Below are 14,103 nucleotides of genomic sequence, written 5' to 3'. Positions count from 1 at the left end.
GTTATATATCAATCACTGGAGTGCTGTGGTTCCCTGCTACAGCCATTGTGGGTTCATGTTTCCCCTTTTCACAAAGTCATCTTCATAACCTTATGCATCTGGCACAGGAATTGTTTCATGCCACTACATCACAGGCTGTGGAAGAGATCTAAGAAGGTCATACCTGAGACCTTCTCTCCTTTTCATTTTCCATACTAGATAAATAGCTCCTATAGATTGCTTCTTTTTTATTCCTCCAATGGACATGTTCCAAAAGACATTTGGGTAAAATCAGCAAAATTTCTCTATGGTGCCAAGGTCACAAACCCCAGCCACATGATAACTACATGGTTTTGCCCCAGCAAAACCCTAGATTTTCCTTATGCCATTGCATATCAGTCATCCTTGGATGCAGTGATAAAATAAATAATATTTTGGTAAGCGTTCTTCTTTTAAAATCCCAGAAAGCATCCAAAGCAGCAGGAAACATGCTGCTCTGATCTTGCGAACAAAGTAATTTCTGTCTCCTCTCCATCACAAATGCCAAGCCACTCAGATTAACCATTGAGTCAGCCCTCATGCTACCTGAGATATTAGCAATTAAAATCTGTACACTCTGAAGGGATTTCTCTTAGTGCCAGGAAAAAGAAAAGCTCCAAAATTGCAAAAGTCATACTGAATCCATCAGCCTGCCTTTGAATATGAGTACACAAAAAATTCCCAGTTGACAGAGGATCAGTGCAGAGACCAGCACTGGAGTTACAGGATATAGCTGGCAAATTATTAAAAAATGAAAAACTGGAACCAGTTCTGCCTGCTTTATCTAAGATGAAACTATCTTTTCTATTGGAGAAACAAACTATCTTAAAACAAAAACAAAGATTAAAAAAATAAATTTTGGATAAGAAATGGGTGCAATTCTTTTAGGTCATGCCATGCATACTTCATCCTGAAATAGGAACCATGATTAATAACTCTTTGTTACTGGTGGCTTAAATTTTTTAATTACAATAAAAATCCTATTATTTCTCTAATTTCATAAAGGGAAACAGAGACCTTACATCTGTCCTGGGGCACCGCTGTGGTCTAGAGTGGCTCAGGGGAAGTCTTTAAAAGTGCCCTTAAAATTAAAGAGAGGGTTTTTTACATCAAAGGGGACAAAGGGCATGTTGAAACTGCCCAGATTTACACAATGCAGTGTAAAAGAAAAGGTTGTGAAAACCAAATACGAACTAACAAGCACAGTTTACCAAGAGTGAACCAGATGTCTGGTCAGCTCCAGCCTGTGCCAACACTCTCAGACATATAATCTCTACATCTCTTTTGGGTTTCAAAAGCAATAAGAGGAGACAAGAGGAGTGCTAAGGAGATTCTCCATCTTTTCATCCTTTATTAATGCAGGGGGTGAGGGGGCGGAACATGGTGACAAAGGATGGGGGAAAGGCTGAGTTATTTAATGTCTTCTTTGCTTCAGTCTTTAATTGTAAGAACAGACGTTCTCCAGGTATGCAGATCCCTGGGGTGGAAGACAGAGAAGATGCCATAATCCAAGGTGAAATGGCCAGTGACCTGTCACACCACCTATTCACACACAGGTCCATGGGGCTGGATGGGATTCACCTGAAGGTACCAAAGGAGGTGGCAGAAGAGCTCCCAAAGCCACTCTCCATCATTTATCATCTGTCCTGTTCAGAGTGCCATCCCACAGCACATGCAGGACAACCAGGGGATCAGTCAGCATGGGTCTGGAAAGGCAGGTCCTGCTTGTCCAACCTGATCTCTTTCTATAACAAGGTGACCCTCCTGGTGGATCAGGGAAAGGCTGTGGATGTGTTTACATGGACCAGTAAAGCCTTTGACACCATTTCCCACAACATTATCCTGGAGAAACTGGCTGCTCATCACTTGGACAGATGAACAGTTTGCTGGGTAAAAACTGGCTGGATGGCTGGGCCCCCAGAGTGGGGAGGAATGGAGATAAATTCAGTCGCCAGCTGAGCCCTGAATGTTCCCTGGGCTCAGTACTGGGGCCAGTTCTGCTCAGTATCTTTATCAGTGATATGAACAAGGGGCTGGGAATGCCACTTCAGAAAGTTTGCAGCCAGCACCAAGTTTGGTAGGAGTGTTGAGATCTGCCCGAGGGTGGAAAGGTCCAATGGGATCTGGACAGGCTGGATTGATGGGAAAAGGCCAGTGGTATGAAGTTCAACAAAGGGAAATGCCAGGTCCTGCACTTGAGTCACAACAATCCCACGCAGCACTGCAGGCTGGGGAACAGTGGCTGGAAAGCTGCCCTTGGGAAAGGACCTGGGGGTGCTTGTGAGCAGTGACTGAACATGAGCCAGGGTGTGCCCAGGTGGCCAAGAAGAGCAGTAGTGTCCTGGCCTGGATCAGAAACAGTGTGGCCAGCAGGAGCAGGGCTGGGACTGTCCCCCTGTACTCAGCACTGGTGAGGCTGCACCCCAAATCCTTGGTTCAGTTTTAGCCCCTCAGTACAAGAAGGACATTGAGGGGCTGGAGGGCATCTAGAGAAAGGCAATGGAGCTGGAGAAGGGTCTGGAGCACAAGTCTGATGAGGAGCAGCTGAGGAAGCTGGGGGTGTTTAGCCTGGAGAAAAGGAGGCTCAGGGGAGACTTTATCAATCTGTACAACTCCCTGAAAGGAAGCTGCAGCGAGGTGGGAGTCGAGCTCTTCTCTCAGGTAAAAAGGGACAGGAAAGGAGGAAATGGCCTCAAGTTGCTCCAAGGAAAGGTTAGATTGGATATTAGGAAAAGTTTCTTCATGGAAAGGGTTATCAAACATTGAACAGGCTGCCCAGTTGCCATCCCTGGAGGTATTTAAAAGATATGCAGATGTAGCACTTAGGGACATGGTTTAGTGGTGCACTAGGCAGTGATGGGTTAGGGGTTGGACCCAATGATCTTAAAGGTCTTTTCCAACTGATTCTATGACTCTATGACACTGTAACATATAACAGTGACCTTGCTACTTGCATGTAAGTTGTGTGCTGATGAAATTGCTAACAGTATCATTGAGAAAAGCCAAAACAGTTTCTTCTGAACAAGCTTCTCCAAAATCAGCCTTTGCCTTACAACAACCATCTCCCCCTGCATCAGGCCCCCTCTAGTCTTTTCAATATATTTGTGACTGGAAAAGGCTCTGCCCTCATCTGAGAAGAGTTTGCTTCAGTTGAGCTTGGAAGAATAAAGATAATGAAACACTTTGTGTGTGTTGTGTCCCCTGAGGGAGAAGGACTGATACTCATAAGAGGATTAGAGAAACAACTTCAGTGAACTGATGTGGATTGCATTCATCTTTATATTAAACTTCATATTAAGGCCCCAATTTCCGCTTCTAATGAGAATTTATGGGTAAGGTTGGTGCTTCTTGGAAGTTTGTACTCCAGACTGATTCATCTTAACCTGTTAAGATCTTAATGCTAAGATAGGCATGTCCAGGTATAAGACTGAGGAAAATTTTGATACTGGTTCCCAAAGCTCCTACTGAAATGTCAGTATTCCTTCACAGCTGATTCCTTTGGTCAAAGTCTTGTTTGCAAGCACAAGAAAGGCATTTACAGACTGGAGAAAGTCAATGAACAGAGCACCAAAATGGTTGGGGGTTCAAGAACATGACTAGGAAAAAAGGCAGAGAGGGCTGGATTTTTTCAGACTGGAGAAGAGATAGCTTAGGGAGATCTTACTGCTCTCTGAAACTGCCTAATGGGAGGGTGCAGAGAAGACAAGACTCTTTCAGAGCTGTGTGCACCAGCAGAATCAGAGGGCAACAGACTCAATATGAAATTTGGAAAATTCCACTTTGATATAGGGAAAACTTTTATTGTGTCAGCGATCAAATATTGGAATAAGTGGCCACGAGAGGAGTGGAACATCCATCCTTGGAGATATCTGAAACTCACCTGGAGTTGAGCAGCCTACTCTAATTAGGCCTGCATTGAACTGGGTGACTGCATTGAACTATTGAGCTCAGTGACCTCCACAAGTCCCCTCCAACTTAAATTATTCTGTGGGTTTAGGAGCCAGGAAAACAAGATGTTTTCCCTGGGTGATTCAAAGACTTTTGGTTTCCACACTTGCAGATTCTCTGTTTCTGAAGTGTTGGCAGAGTGCAAATCCCAGAGGAGAGTGGAAAGCCTTGCTCCCAGCTTCTCCTACAGTGGGTACCAGCATGATCTGCTTGGATCTTCACAGTCCTGGGCAAGACCAGGCCACCTTCAGGCAGAAGGAAGGGGCTGAATGGCAAGACCACAGGTGACAGCTAAATTCAACATTTGGAGCATAAAAGTTTGGTCATTTAGCCGTGCTATGACACTTAAGAGTTTTTATTCAAGTGGAAGGATAAGGTCTTTGGAAATCTTGTAAAATGTTGCACGTTTCAGCTGCAGCTGCTGGTTCAGACTCTTAGGAGGACAAAAGAAAATGTTTAAGGCCATTTGGTATAACTACAATGAAATAAAAATATATAAATACTCTGATATGACCAAGCCTGCTTCTTTAGAGGTCTGAGGGAAGTAAGTCAAGTGAGAGAAACAGAAGTAGATTAGACCTGAGAGCATTTCACCTTGCTTTTCCCTAAGAACCAAGTATTACTCTGTTTTTCAGGTTAATCTTGGTCCTTCATCTCATTCCACCCTGGCATGCTTGTAGATCAAGGAAATATTTAGGTAGAATAATTCACAGCACTCTTTTTCTTCCTTTAGGAACCTAATTCTTTTTTTTTCTCCCCACTCCCCATACACATTCACCAACCCAAACTGTGCTTGTTACATAAGCTGTCAAGTTATCTGTATAATATTGTGCTAAGGATTTAGCTAGAGAAACAAATTCCCTTGGTGTGTGAGTAAGATTAGAGCAGCAAGTGTATGTGATGGATTTGTGGACTGAAAACTCATTCCATTTTATTTTGATTATGAAGGCAAGGTTAAATATGAATGATATTAGCAGAAGTATAAGCATGACTCTTTGAAAACTCATAAACTTTAAAATCTCTGCAAACCTGTGTTTGGTGCAGCAATATCACATTAAAATTGGCATGTACCTCCTCACTAGTTTCCATTTCTTCCCTTAAGCAACTAAAATTGCTAAACGATTCAGGAATCAGCTTTCTAGCCCAACTTGCTTTTCTCAAAGCCAAATCTTCTGGACACCCTCACAAGAAGAGTTAGTGTGTGCTTTTTGAAAGACTAGAGAGAGCAAGACAAAAGTCCTCACTGATGCTGCAGCTTGGTTTCAATGACACCATTGCCACAGAGACATATTGAAAGTGTCCCAGGAGTGCCCCAAGCTCTGGAAATGGCCAAAACAAACACTGATGCAAGAGACTATGCAGCAGCAGTGAGTCTGAAGCTCACTGAAAATGCTCTCAAGCCCCTGTCTACTGTTTCTGCCTTTGGACCAGTCAGAAAACATAAGTCAGGAAGGACAGGCTTAATGTCATGTAATTTATTGCCCACAGGCATCCCCAGCCCAAAGGCACCCTAAGCATCAAGGGGCCACCAGTGTTAGCTATGAATGGGGCACTATGACTGAGTGAAACACTTCCCATCCAAATGTCAGGTCTGTATAGGACACCAGTGTAACTGAGGCTGCCACACCGTATTTCGTGGTGTTTTCAGATGCAGAAACTTGTCAGCTGGAGTGGTCTCCTAAGCCCAAATTCCCCACAAGTCTGCTGAACTGACTAAGCTTAGAGAAAAGTCTGGATTTGATCTCACTGTAAAAAGTAGATTTTGATAGCCATTTTAAATAGACACTTTGACGTTGCCAGAGTCAATCCAGTCTGATGGTTGTTGCTACTTAAGTGATTTTCTGCAGGTATTTACTCCTAAATAGCAAGATACATTTCTCTGTTAGAGAGCAGCAGGACCACTGACATGGAATTCAAAGCTCCTCCATATTCCACCACAAGAAAAGTGAGCAAATAAATCCATGCTTATGATCTGTGGTGGCCTATTGCCTTTCTAGTGTGTGCTCTTGTTAAGGATCAACAGAATGATGGGAAAACATTTAACAGGCAACTGAGACTTGAAGTCTTCTCCTTGCAAAGTCTTCTCCAGGTTTCTGTGGGAGCTGGACTGCTTTTTGCTCTTTAGCTGTTGGAATAAAAGCCTTCCAACCTAAAAGCCTTTGCACTTTGAACACCTCCAGTCAGAAGAGACAGCGAAGTTGACAACACTACAGTTTTAGATCTGTTATAACTCTTTTTATCACCTGCTTTTGTGGTACAAGGAATTATTTGCAAGCTGGAATTGAACACTATCAGCCCCAAAATTTCTTCCTAATATGCCAACTGCTTTGTCATTATCTCTATTCTGTGATGGCAGAGATTTCAGTCCCTGTTACTTGTCAGAAAGTTTGGTCATCTGCAGAGGGAGAAAGACATGATGCATACTTCACTGTGGACTTACTGTTATTTCATGTCACAAAGTGCTGTGCTTTGAAATACAATCTTTTGCTCCTGGCTTAAGGGCAGATTCACGTGCCTTTATGCTCCAAGTTATGTCCAGGTAAAGCAGCTTTGTTAAACACTGTTTTTTAAGTAGAGAACAAATAATTGGTGACTACCACAGCTGTTCTAGGAAGTGGGGTAGGTGTTAAGCATCAAGGAAGCAAAGCCTGCACCGAAACAACAGCCTGTTGTCCTCTGGCATCAGTAGGTGCAAGTGATGAAAATTCCTTCAAGTTCTGGAACACATCTGGGAGACACTAAAAGCAAGAGAGAGCTCTGCCTGACATCTCAGATACTGGCAATTACAAGACAGGAAAAACAGATTTTCCGGGCTGCTTCTGATTAAACACTAACAGGTAGCTTGACACATAACTTGAAACTTCAGCATCATCAAAACTGAAGCTACAAAAATGTCACTTTGAGCAACCAAACACCTAGAATCCACTGCTCCTCATCAGTATGTTTTCTCCCTGTTACTAGCAGTGCTCGCTCCTGCTGTAAACTGGTCAAAGCTTAAAAAATATTGAAATATCAACAGCTATGCAAGATATTAGCATATGAATCATAATACATGGGTCATGACATTTTCAGCTTCTTCTGGTCAGCCTTATGTTCCAGTAGGAGCATGAGAAGTGAAGGACTTAGAGCAGAGTCTTTTGACAGCAGCCATGGTTGTTCAAGATCCATGATTTTGAGTATTAATTTAGAGAGACAGTCTTTTTTTTTGGATGGTGGTGGTGATTTGTTTGGGGAGGGGTTGTTTGGAGTTTTTTTGGTTGTTGTTGTTATTTAAGAAATGTGAGAAGTATTAAGTTGGGCTTTCTCAGTTTATCAGAGGGTTTCTAAACCCCAGAGAATTGAAGGCAGAGGTGTTGCTGGAATGCAGCAGATTTTTTTCCTTATCATATTTTTTCACATAACACAGCAAAGCTACAATTTGAGCTAAAACTGCAAGTAAAAATTATCCCTACCTTATTTAACCAAAGCTGTCTCCTCTGGTACTAGCAACATTATAATCCTGTTTATTCTCCAGTGAATTTGGTTTGTAGGTTCTTTCAGGGGAAAAGACTTTGCTAAAGCAAAATAAAACACTGAGGGAAAATTCCACATTTTTATTCCTTAAGCAAAGAAGATAAAGCTCCAGACTTCTCCCCTTTTGCAAATCCTCTTTGAAATAGCCCAATGAATTCAAATGGTTTAATGGTTCAAACTGGGAACAAACACATACCCACTTACTCTTTTGAACAAACATATAAAACATAGAGCTATGGTGATAAGGTAAGGTTACTGAGGCACTTTGTACTTACCAGAGCTTTAGCCTCTCTTATTTGATGGACTCCTAACCAGTTTTGACTTTTCATTGACTTTTCTCACCTTTAATTTAAGACTGCATTGACTTTTCCTGTCACCTTAATCCATTTCTAGCATTAAATTGCTGCACAGCTAGCTATAATGCTACTCAGTATTGATTATATTCTTTCCTCTCAATAATGTTTTGTTACATACATTGAAAAATAGTCCAAGAAGGCTCCTGCTGCTTTGCTGATTTTTAGTAGTTAATAATTCCACTTTTTTTTTCTTTTCTTTTTGCTATTTCATTGCCCACTTAAACCCAGGTCAGACACTTGGAGGACCCTCCACAGCTGCAGATGAGCTCCTCAGGGATGCAGCAATGCTGGAGAAGTGAGACCTGTCCTGTGCCAGCTTTGCACAGACAGTGCCTGCAAAGCCAGCACTCATTTCCTCCATGCCCTTGCCCTAAAAAAAGGCAATAGTTCCTTTTTATGCATGCATTTTTTCATGTAGGTTTTTATGTTAAGGTAGGACCTTACCTCCATTACAATAACCCAAGCCTGATTAATAGGCATTTATTTCTTATGAAAAAACTGGAATTACAGAAGTGGAAGGTTGAAACAAAATACAGTATTCTGTAGGCAACTACCAAATGGAATAACACTGTGTTAGCTGAGGCTTAAAATACTCTCTGGAAACTTAAAAGTTGCCTGAAGAATTACACAAGGGAAGATAAAATCTTTTTTTCCAGCCCCAGGATTTAAGCCTGAATTTACTGTTCCATGACAAGGTGTCTCCTCTCACCATTTGTGGATCATAAAAAGAATACTTAATTTTTCTTGTAAAAAAATGACTCATGCTTTCAGCCAGTCTCAGTTATGTGCCTGGCTGGGTAGGTCTTCAATGCTTTTTTGGTAGAGAAAGGATGGGATATATCCATGATAAATATAATTTTTTTTCAGGAAAAAGTACTGTGTTTTACAGGAAAAATACTGTGTTCATTGCTGTCTGTCTCCTTGACTGTGCTGTCACTATGCAGGCTCATTCCCTTTCTTGGACATTATGCAGGGGATGTAACACAGGGCTCGTGGAGAAGTCTGCAGACTCTCCCAGGGCAAAAAGGGCGACCTTGGTTGTCCTCAAAGTCAACCTGCTTACACAATCTGTGCACACATTGCTAAAAATAAAGTAATATGAGGTGATATGTTCTAATGCACCTCCCTTAGCACCTTTAAAAGAAGCTTTTGGCTTGTTGTTGTTTTTCCTTCTTGTGTCATGTATTTGGTATTCCCTTTTTTGTCACAGATGTTAAGTCCTCCCTGACTCTCCTTTCTTCCTTCCCATAACATTAACACAGCTGTCTAATGCAGCCCAGTCTGCACAGGTAAGTGCTGACAGGTATTTGTGGTTATGTGTCTGTTCCTGGGCAGGCCATTAAAGCACTCAGAGAAATCTCGTTTGCATAAGAGCTTCACCACAGACCTCACACATGACCTCACAAAAATCACTCTGATTCCCTTCATCAGGTTCCCTCTCCTGTCCCTGGTCTCTCCAGCCCTGGAAGGGCAGAGCCCATCTCTGACCACAAAAATCTGAGCTGTGCCTGCTACAAACTCTGTGTGCTAGGAGAATACAAATTAATGACATTAAACTCCCATTGAAAAGCCTTATTGACTCGTGTCTTTTATACGGTACTGAAGCCTGTATGACTCTTAAGCCTCTGTCACAGTTAATACCAGCTTTCAGTCATATCTTTGCAATTGAAACTCAGCAGGGGACTAATGGATGACCAGCTATTTTCTGCTAATACACCATAGAAATGAGTGTGCCAGATCAATTCTTGAAAACACTCAGACTGCAGAAAGTACCCAGAGAAAGTCGAAACTATTCTTTCTAAGAGAACATTTTTTTATGCTCCCTGATTCTGCATTTAATTCTGTACGTGTAGTTTAAAGGGCAAAGGGAGTTTTTAAATTTCATTTCACATTCAGACTCTTCTCCTGTCGGCACTCCTGTGGAATTGTTGCTGCTGCTCATGCATATTGAGGGGCAATGTGCACCTTTGCAGGCAGAGTACATCTCTGCAGCTCATTTCCATCCACTTCCCAGGTGCATGGTACCGTGGGAACATTGCAGCCCATGGGGTTTCCCATTTATACCCTTATAATTTTTTCTTCTATCCTACAAAGGATTTGCTTTTGCAAAAACTGTCTGTATGGCAGGGGAGAGCTGGATGCAATGTCCTCAGCTCATCAGCAGTTCGTGCTGCTCCTTCAAAGTGCACCACATCCTTCAAAGCACAGCATGTCTTCCAAAGCACTGCTAATGCTTGCCTGTCAGCAAATGAGAAAGCAGGGCAGGAGCCAAAAGTTAAAGACCCAGGTTGCAGGCTGCTGCTGGGAAGCACACTGTTTCCAAGCATTCTGATATCAGAATTACTGCCTAGACCAGGAGCTAGCCCAGAGTGCCTTGTGCCTCTTTGTGGATTAGCAGGTTGTGCCATGATTAATGAATTCCTGCTCTTTCTTATTTAGACAGAAGGTACATGAACTGTTCCAGTCAGCTTCAGCCTCCAAGAAAGAAAATGAGCACAGAATACAATGCCACAGTAGGAAGAAAGAAGCCAGTGCTTCACCAAAGCCCGGGTGATGGTTCTGCCCTTGCAATTCACGAGCAGTCCCTGTAGGTGAGAGGCTCACAGCTCGTAGGAGAGACAGCACAGCTGGCAGAGCACTGGCAGTGCAGCTGGGGAGGCAAAGCTACAGAGCCCTGCTGTTAGACTGCAAGCCATGGGGTAAAATGCCTCTGCTGCCACCAGGAGTGTTTCACAATACAACCCTTCTAGCTTCTTTCCATTCATTTCTTTTCATCCTTTTTTCAAAAATTCAAAGTCAAACCCTGAGACTGTAGTGAAAAGCAGACAAGTCTCTCATCAACATAACACCTGGGATAGAAAATCCTGAATGTGCACCAGCAACCATGTTAAAAACCCTCTGTTGTGCTTCTGTTCCAGACACTGTTCTCACTGGGCTGCTGTCCAAAACTTCCTTTGCTGCAGTGCACTCTTGCTAGACACTGACTGTCTGACACAAAGTCCAAGCAGAGAGAAGTCAAAGGAGGCAGTTAAGCAACTGGAAGTCTGTAATTTCTTTCTTGCTTGAACTGTGTGTACTCAAGTGAGAAAGGATTTTATTTTTTTTAGCTGAAAGAGATTATCAGAAAGCTTTAGAACATGAAAGAATACCTTAATCTGGAGACGGTTCAGATAATATTTTGCTATGAACATTCTAAATAACTTTAGTACAAAGTAAATATATAGCAGTGCTGGACATGTGCTAATATGTGATCTCTGGAATGGCTGTTGGTCTTTGTTTTTATTAAGTTCCTGTTGTGAAAAAAGATGCATCATTATGCCACATTTTCAACAATCATGGAGCAAAAGGCAGTTTCTTTCTGAGGAGCTTTTATCTAAACACACAGGTTGAAGAGGAACGGGAAGAGTTGTAATTAGAAAGGATATGCTCCAAGTACATGTTGCATTGAAATTTGAATAGATGGTTAATAGAGGCATTGATTAAAAAAGAGACATGGGCAAAAATAGAAGAGCAAAGAAGAAGGGAACAATAGTCAAAGGGAATGGAAAAGGAAGGAGAATGTATCTGCTATGGCAGAGGGGAAGGCACTGGGGAATGTGTGTTGGGGCATGCTAGCTGTTACAACAGGGGAGAAAATGCTCCAAAACAAAACTGATAAAATCTCTTGACATTGGAAAGAGACATTGCAGACCTGCACAGTCCTTGTTCCTTAGGCCACCATTTGCTGCCATGGACAGGGATATCTGTTTGCCTCCCTCTGGAGATGATGAATTACTCTTGTGATTTCTCACACTAAGTAGACAATATAATCCTTGATTTCATGTACAGTTCTCATAATAACATCTCAGGAGAACACAGAACTATGTCTATGACCTTAGTTGCAGTAAGACACTTTTATTGGTGATAATAATAGATTTGTTCCTTAACTGTTCACAGTTTGAATAATTATAACTATTTCTGTCAGTGCTTGGCGGTCATCTTAGCACACTATTGGCACTTTAAGCTTTTTTTCACTGCTGAATGAGGAAAGTTTAGCTTTGCATTTGACTATTTCAAGGTTTCTACTCCAAAATGTCTTGAGTTCTACAAACTCCTTATCCTTGTGGAAAGTGAAGAAGAGGGAGTATTTTAGGGGATCAGAGAAACACATAATTTACAAGCTGTATAATGACTACCTTAAAATTTAGAGGAAAATGAGTATACACATGTTCATAGAATTTCAGTATGGGCTACTCAGTAAAGTCTGTACTTGCCCATATGAACTGAACTCCACCAGAAAACAGTCAGGCATGAAAAACAGGCCCCTTACATGAGAAACACTTCCATTTCACAATGGTTCCACGAATAATTTAGATAGAGCAATTTTTGGTCAGTTTTTATGTAGTTATTCTTCTGACAGTCAAAAAGATGTAAAATTAATAAAAGCAGACAAGTCTAGAAATTGTCTCTGATCTCTGCATATCTCAGTAGCATTTCTGCAGAAATCCTCCCCAGTCAGTCACTATTCTGAAGACAACCTTGTACCAAGATCATAACCCTGAGGATCAGACTCGCCAGGAATGGAGAACAAACATCCATTTTACATTCATTTACATTCGCATATGCATAGCAGGAACATTAAAAATTCAGCTCCTTATAGCAATATTTATAACCACGAGTAAATATTTTCTCTAAATTAATCTTCAATCTATCATATTTAGGTAAAATTCTCTTAGGTCTCTAGCTTTAGCTAAAGACATGTGGTTAGATTATTTTTGCTTGAAATATATTTACTGCTGCTAACAAACCCATGCTTCTCCTCTGCCTCCCTAATCCTGCCCTGGCCTTTGCTACTCACATACCCAGGTTACACTACTACTGTGGATGGAAGCTGCTGCCTCACCTCCTACTTAAAACTTTTTTACCACTTTCCCCTCACTCTCTTTCATTTCAGATCATTATTTCATGTGAACTCCTTTCCTTACATCCCTATATTTCACTGCTCCTTTTTCCAAAGCATAATGAAACACTTTCCCACTTTCCCTTTCAATTAATTTGCCTGATAGCCTCAGCAGTCCTGTGCTGACTGCCCAATCTTCTTTTTTTCAGCCCCTCTTTTGTTGCTTCTATCCAGATTTTCCACAGCTCTACTACTCAGCATAACTTTCTTAGTGGACCATATCACTTGCCCATTTAAATCCTTTCCAAAATCCACTCTTGCTCTTAAAATTCCTGTCTTTTTCCCTACCTCAACCTTAATCTCAGAACTAAATCCATGCCCTATATGGATGTTTCTGTCACTCACATGTTATCTTTTACACTGTCCTTGACCACAAAACTCTTCCTCAGAATTCCCTATTATATTCAGGTCTATGTCCTCATTTTATTCCAAACACTTGGAAAGGCATTTTCTTTCATATGAAGGCCACACTATTAACTTGTTCTCTCTAAGTAATGAAAAGAATATTCAGGTTACCTGACAAGCACAGCTGAGTTGCCTTTGGAAGGAGGCAACTATGCTAAATTATACCAGCAGAGAAACTGGCTGAAATACAAGTGAACTTCGTCATTTAGAATTTCTTACTGTGCTTTGATTTATTTGTGTCTTATCTTCTGGAGTTTCAGCTGTGAAGGGCAAGAATTGTCTTTATCACTGTACTGAATATCACTGCTATAGCCTCAGCTCTTTCAAGCTGATAAATAATGAGATACTCATGAAATTCCTAGCGGGTGTTTTGTTTTAATACCTCATCTGATTTCAGTGGGAGGTTTACCTGAGTAAGATCTTCCACTAAGCAGAATAATTTCTTGTTCCCCCTACCAGGTAACAAATGCCAGCTTAATACATCAATACATCATCACATAGTTATATGTTATCTGTAGTCAAAAGCCCCAATAAAAAATTCTAATCTCCTTAGAATGATAAAGGAGAAAACTAATGTGAACCTATTACTAATAAAACCGATTTTCCTAAAAAGCAAGGGCCATTTATACCTTAATAACACAGTGGTCCTTCCATCTATCAGTCTGGAAAGTCAGTACCACTTGGTATCACATAATTTATTTTGTTCTAACAAACCTGTTAGTAAAGTGAGCCCTACAGCTGCTGGAGAGAGAACTGTGGAGTGGGAGAACATTATGTCTAGTTCTGCATGGTAAGCACTGTTAGGGCCAGGGGCAGAATTGAAGCTGGTTTTTGGAGCACTGGAGCATGCATTTTGAAGCGCAACCCTTGCTTTTGCCAGGAGGTGAGAGTTTAATTCAGTTGGTTGGACAAAAATAGAGGACT

This window comes from Geospiza fortis, unplaced genomic scaffold (genome assembly GCF_000277835.1).
Source record: "Geospiza fortis unplaced genomic scaffold, GeoFor_1.0 scaffold111, whole genome shotgun sequence".
Taxonomy (NCBI): Eukaryota; Metazoa; Chordata; class Aves; order Passeriformes; family Thraupidae; genus Geospiza; species Geospiza fortis.
This window is presented reverse-complemented; position numbering follows the sequence as displayed.